The sequence below is a fragment of the Leopardus geoffroyi genome, chromosome B2 (assembly GCF_018350155.1).
Source record: "Leopardus geoffroyi isolate Oge1 chromosome B2, O.geoffroyi_Oge1_pat1.0, whole genome shotgun sequence".
Taxonomy (NCBI): Eukaryota; Metazoa; Chordata; class Mammalia; order Carnivora; family Felidae; genus Leopardus; species Leopardus geoffroyi.
This window is the reverse complement of record NC_059332.1, coordinates 94,433,587-94,439,938: the sequence shown is the minus strand read 5'-3', so window position 1 is coordinate 94,439,938 and position 6,352 is coordinate 94,433,587. Positions and strand designations below refer to the sequence as shown.

Genomic DNA, 6,352 nt, shown 5'->3' with positions numbered 1-6,352 from the left:
AAGGTGAAAACATTAAAACATTAAGTATTTTAATTTTGATTTACAGAATCATTTTAACCAGTATGTTTATTATTCTATATAATGAATATAGTATCATTTATATGAATACTTCTTTCAAATGAATGCAGTTTTGCTTTTCCTAAGGGTCAGAAGTGTGGATATAAGGAAACTTCTACAATCGTATCTTTTTTTCATCCTGTAGTTTTTAAAGTCATTGACTCTCTCACAGGCTTCCCCTGTAACCATGATGAATTTTACATATTATGGAAAATACTGCCAATTTTGATGAAGGCTAGAATAATTTTTACTTTTAAATTTTGTAAAATGTTTATTTCTTATTTTTGAGGGAGAGAGAGAGAGTGCAAGTGGGGGAGGGGAAGAGAGAGAGGGAGACACAGAATCTGAAACAGGCTCCAGGCTCTGAGCTGTCAGCACAGAGCCTGATGCGGGGCTCAAACCCATGAACCGTGAGATCATGACCCGAGCCAAAGTTGGATGCTTAACTGACTGAGCCACCCATGTGCCCCAATTTTGTTTTCTTCATGAAAAGATGTTACATCAACCTTTCTCTTTTTTCATTTTATTTGATAGCTTAGCAAATTAATACATTTAAAAAAAATTGTCTTTGTCCCACTTTGCTCTTTTGTGCTCCTTGTGCTTAGTGCAGGATACTAAGCATTGTTGACTTTTCAAACATTTGTTTTCATTAATACCTGAGCACTAGTGTAAATGTAAGGGACACAGATTAAAAAGTGAATGCCTGGGTGATGGTGGCATTGATGTTACCACAGTGGTGACTTGGCTCTCTTCACAGGAAAAAACAACTGAGAATAATTCAAGAACAAGATACCACTGAGAGCATCCCTTAATAAATGGGTGAAGCTAAAGCATCCCCTGTACCACAGAGATCAAGAGAGACTGTGGTAGAATGGTACGAGAGCTGACTGCATTGCCCCTCTCCCAGGCCAGTGCAGCACCACACCAACAGGTCTCCATTGAGCCGCCAGTCCTTCAGTGGGAAAGGAGAACACAGTGGGGACCACTGGCTCCCCCCAGCGTTGCTCTGTGGGAGCCCCTACTCTGATCTCATACCACTGTGAAGAGGCATCTGTGTTGCTCAACCAATGGGAATCTGAATGTGATGGGTAAATGAGGAGGGGCTTGCAAAAATCAGCATATGGATCTTGGCAGGTCGGGTTCATACCTGTGATGCCCAAGTAGTAATCCCAACCGGTGGTTTTGCTGTCTGATTAGGGAGGCAGATTGGGTTGCCCTCTGACTAGGGAACTAAGTAGGGTACAGATCTGTGTGATGTGGAACCTCAAATGAATTTTGACGTCCCTAGAGCCCTGTTTACTCACACCCAGGCATTGAGCTAAGTCACATCCCCACCTGCTGTGGAGTGTCTTCTGGCCCTATCAGACCAAAAGGGCTGGAGACAACTCCTGGAAGGTGTGTGGACCAGCAGCACTTGAGCTGAGAGGTGGGTGGGCACAGTCAAGTGGTCCTGCTTGGTCAGGGAACTTGGGGTGCAGGTTGGTATAAGTTAAGTCAACAAACAAAGAGCTTTACCTTTGTTTGGCTGCTCTTTGTTAGGGATGCTTCTCCCACTGTGCCAGGTAGGAAATTTAATTTGTATTCAGCAGTGGGCTTAGAATATAGCCTTTAGACTCTCTGACCAAGGAACCTAGCCAGAGTACATGGGAAGCTCTGTAGCCCCCCCCAACAGTCCTATGTACAGTGGCACCTAAATAGAGAGCACAGCCATGGCTTTTCTTCCCTGTCTGAGGAGCAAAACTGATGGCTTCACTAGATCAGGAAATTCATTGTACACTCTGGACTAATTCAGGTACATAAACAATAAGCTGTATAGGTCCTGGGTCCCATCCTGCTGCCCTATGAGGACAGGGAAGCTAATTCATAGTACCACCTATTACTGAATTTATCTATTACCCAACTATCTTATGAACCTGACCACAGAATCCAGGAAACTATGGAGTCTATCTGCAGCTCACTTGGGTAGGGAATCAAGCCAGAAGCCCTATCCAACTTTTACCAGCCAGTGGCACATCCCCCATCCTTGTCCTCAGAGTTTGAACAGTTGCCTTGCCCCAAAATAGATCATGGTAATAGGCTCCACCTGCCCAAAGACATAACCCAGAAACCCAAACTGAACTTATTGGTGAAGAGCTGCCACTGCAAAAGCAAACCTGTAAAGTCTGGAAGAAGATCCTGATTGCTAAATTACTCAAGATGAGGAATCGAGGATCATAAAAAATCAGGTAAAGACACCACCGAGGGAACTAATAAAGCTCCAATAACTGACCCTAAAGAAATTGAGATCTATGAACTGTCAGACAAAGAATTCAGAATAATCCTCATAAGCAAGTTTAGTTAATTACAAGAAAACACAGACAGGCAACTAAATGAAATTAGGAAAATAATGCATGAACAAAATGAGAAATTTGACAAAGAAATGGTAACCATAAAAACCTCAGAAATCCTATAGTTGAAAAATACAGTAACTGAAGAGTTCAGTGAAGTTTCAAAAGTAGACTAGACCATGTAGAAGAAAGAATCAGTGACTTTGAGGATAGAGCATTTGAAATTACCCAGAGGAGCAGGGAGAAAAAAGAATGAAAAAGAGTGAATGGGATTATGGGAACTATGGAACACAATGAAAAGAAACAGTATTCACATTGTGGGAATTCCGGAAGCAGAAGAGAAAGAGAAAGGAACAGAAATATATTTAATGCAACAATGGCTGAAAATGTTCTACACCTGGGGAGAGAAATGGACATCCAGATCCATGAGGTCCAAAAGACCCCAAATAAATTGAACCCAAATAGGGCTACACTGAGACACATTATAGTTAAATTGTCAAAAGTCAAAAACCAAGAAAGAATTTAAGAGCAGCAGGAGAAAAGAAGTTACATAGAAGGGAGTCCCCATAAGATAACTGACAGATTTCTCAAAAGAAACCTTTCAGGCCAGGGGAAAATGAGATGACATATTCAAAATATTGAAAGAAAATAACTGTCAGTCAAGAATTCTATACCCAGAGAAGTTGTCCTTCAGAAACAAAGGACAGCTTTTGTTTGTGTAAGACACAAACTCTTACCATTGAGTATGATGTTAGCAATGAGCTTGTCATTTGTGTCCTGCACAAACAAAAGCTGGGGGAGTTCATTACCACCAGACCTGCCTTACAAGAGATGCTAAAGGGAGTTCTTTGAGTGGAAGTAAAAGAATACTAGTTAACATCATAAAAACATAAAAAGATAGTGTAAGTCTCACTGGTAATGGTAAATATATAGTCATAATTAGATTCTGAAATATGGTAATAGTGGTGCATAATTCATTTACAATGCTAACTTTAAAGATAAAAAATGAATGTATTAAAAACTATACAGGGGCGCCTGGGTGGCGCAGTCGGCTAAGTGTCCGACTTCAGCCAGGTCACGATCTCGCGGTCCGTGAGTTCGAGCCCCGCGTCAGGCTCTGGGCTGATGGCTCAGAGCCTGGAGCCTGTTTCCGATTCTGTGTCTCCCTCTCTCTCTGCCCCTCCCCCGTTCATGCTCTGTCTCTCTCTGTCCCAAAAATAAATAAACGTTGAAAAACTATACAATAGTCTGTTATTGGGGCGCCTGGGGTGGCTCAGTCAGGTAAGCGTCTGACTTCGGCTTAGGTCATGATCTCACGGTCCGTGAGTTCGAGCCCTGCGTCGGGCTCTGTGCTGACCGCTCAGAGCCTGGATCCTGTTTCAGATTCTGTGTCTCCCTCTCTCTCTGACCCGCCCCCGTTCATGCTCTGTCTCTCTCTGTCTCAAAAATAAATAAACGTTAAAAAAAAAATGAAAAAAAAAACTATATAACCGTCTGTTATTAATTGCATAGTATAAAAAGCATATAAGTTGTAACAGCAATAATGTAAGGTGTGAGAGGAGGAGAAATTAAAGTGTAAGGTTTATGAATGCTATTGAAGTTAAGTCGCTATCAGTTTTATTTATTATATATTTATTATTTATTTTGTATGCAAACTTTTTATTGAACTGTTATTTAAAATGTCACTCTTCAAAGAGATCACAAAAATTATAGCACTCAAATATTTTAGGTAAAACTCTTCAAGGGTAAGCTATTTTTTTTTTTTTTCAGTCAGCTTGTCCAAAGTTTAGCAGTGGAGGACACTGCTACAGAGACTTGCAGTTGGTTCAGACTCAGTTTCTGCTCATGCTATGTAGAGTATCCACGAGGTTTTTATTGTACTCTGCAATCTGCTTGGTCACATTTTTCATAATTGACTGGTAATCACTCTTTTGACTCTAGGTTGCTATGAATTTTTTCATCCAAAATTATTTTGCTCATGGTGTTGCCACTTCCTGTCTAAATTTGTAAGCTTAGAATGTGTCTCATTTTCTTGCAATTGTGTTTTTAGCATCTCATAGTTTACATTTAGCTTCTGTTATTTTCTTAAAGGCATTTCTACGGGTTGTTAATACTGTTCTCTCCTGATGTAATTTCTTTTTCTTTCCTTCACCTGATGATTTTAAAGCTGGAAAATCATTATATGTTTTCAAATCAGCTGTCATTTGCTTAATTTTGCTTTTCAGAGAATACTGTTCCTCAGTCATCTTACTTTGCAGAAGCTCCATTTTCTGTAGATCCAACTGTAGACATTGGCTACCTGAGGTCAAATTTCTAGTTGTACTTTGTGATTTCTGCGTTTCAGTAGATTTAAAGTTGAGATCATCCTACATCATCTTCAGCTCTTGGTTGGTGATAGAGGATATCTGTTTTATACAATTTATATTTCTACTACTGTGCTCCAAAAGTGTAACAATGTTGGCTTCTATCTGTGCCTTCTGTTCCAGTTCTTGATTCTTAGTTTCCTCAAAAGTCTCAATAAAAGTGTCCTTATTTTCCTCTCCCTGTTTTAGTTCCTTATACTTCTGACTCATTTCACCATGGTGTTCTTCTAAATCCATGTGTAGTTGTCTAATTTCTTCATTAAATTGCTTTATTTTTTCTTTTATGTCTATTAGCTATTGCTCCTTGCTGCCTGTTTCCTGATTATCTTCTTTAACTTGCTTGAGTAATCTCTCTCTTTCTTTCATTGGAGATCCCATGCTTTTGTCTTCAGCAGTCATTTGGTCTTGATGGGACTCCAACTCATAAAGTTTTTCGTGCAGCAGTACAGCCTCCTATTTAACCTGGGAGTGTGCTATTTTAGCTTTCAAGCTCTCTTTTTTTTATGTTCAGTGAATCTAGCTGTTGCTGAAGTGTATCTAATTCCTGCAACAGTTTCTCATTTGTGGTTTTCATTTCTATGTACCTGACTTGTTTTTCAGGAGATGTGTTTCTGATAATGTCATCTGCTGCTTGCTTTTCCTATTCAACTTCTTCTACTCTTCTAGTTTGTTTTTCCTTCGCTTGTCTTTCAGTAAATATGAGATCCATATGTTGTGTGGATAACTCATTTTGAGCTTTAAGCATGTTGTAATCATGCATTACTTCTTCCATTTCAGCATTGGTACTAAGTTTTATCTATCAGCTTATTGTAGTTTGCTAGTTGTCTTTGAACTCTTTGATTTCAACAGCTAAAGTCTCAGCTCTCTTCTCATATGACAAATACACTGAATTCTCTTGATTGTACATTTCTATTTCTTTCTGAAGTTTATTAACTTCTATTGTAAGTTCATTTATTTTACTTTGAAGAAATCCAAGATAATAAGATTTGTCTAAAATTTGCCTCTGGGAACCTTTCATTCCAGTTTTCATTCCACTCAAACCTTGTTGTGTTATAGGACAATCATCAACTTTGATTTGAGAAGACAGAATTCCTCCTGTCCCTATGGGACCACCACCAGAGCCTGGTCTTGCTGTTCCAGGTGACATTCCAGTTGCCACTCGAATATTACCTGATGGGGGGTCATATTCCAGAAGGAGGTCTTCCAGTCAACCCCGTTCCACCTTGTGAAACAGGGCAAGCTGCTGAAGGTTTGTAATTCCTGGCCATTGTTTGTTTACTTTAACTACTCCCCTGGTGCAGCAGGAGGAAGGTTGTAGCAGGCGTACTCAAAGTTGTTTCCAGGTTTCTATCAGTTTTAAAATAGGGTGTTATAAATTTAAGATATGTAAGCTTTATGGTAACCACAAGGGGAAGTTCTATAGTAATTACACAAAGGAACACCATAAAGAAGTCAAACAAACTGATATCAAAAGACATTAAAACACAAAAAAGACAATAGGATAAGAAACAAGGAACAGTGGATGTACAAAACAACTAGAAAAGAATTAACAAAATTACAATAGTAAGTCCTTACCTATCAATAATTACTTTAAGTGTCCCAGAT

At 39.3% G+C, this 6,352-nt stretch overlaps 1 pseudogene; it reads right to left on the bottom strand.

Moving 5' to 3' along the window:
• Positions 1-4,283: 4,283 nt before the first annotated feature.
• On the bottom strand, positions 4,284-6,072 carry LOC123609786 (annotated as a pseudogene).
• Between the last annotated feature and the right edge of the window lie 280 nt (positions 6,073-6,352).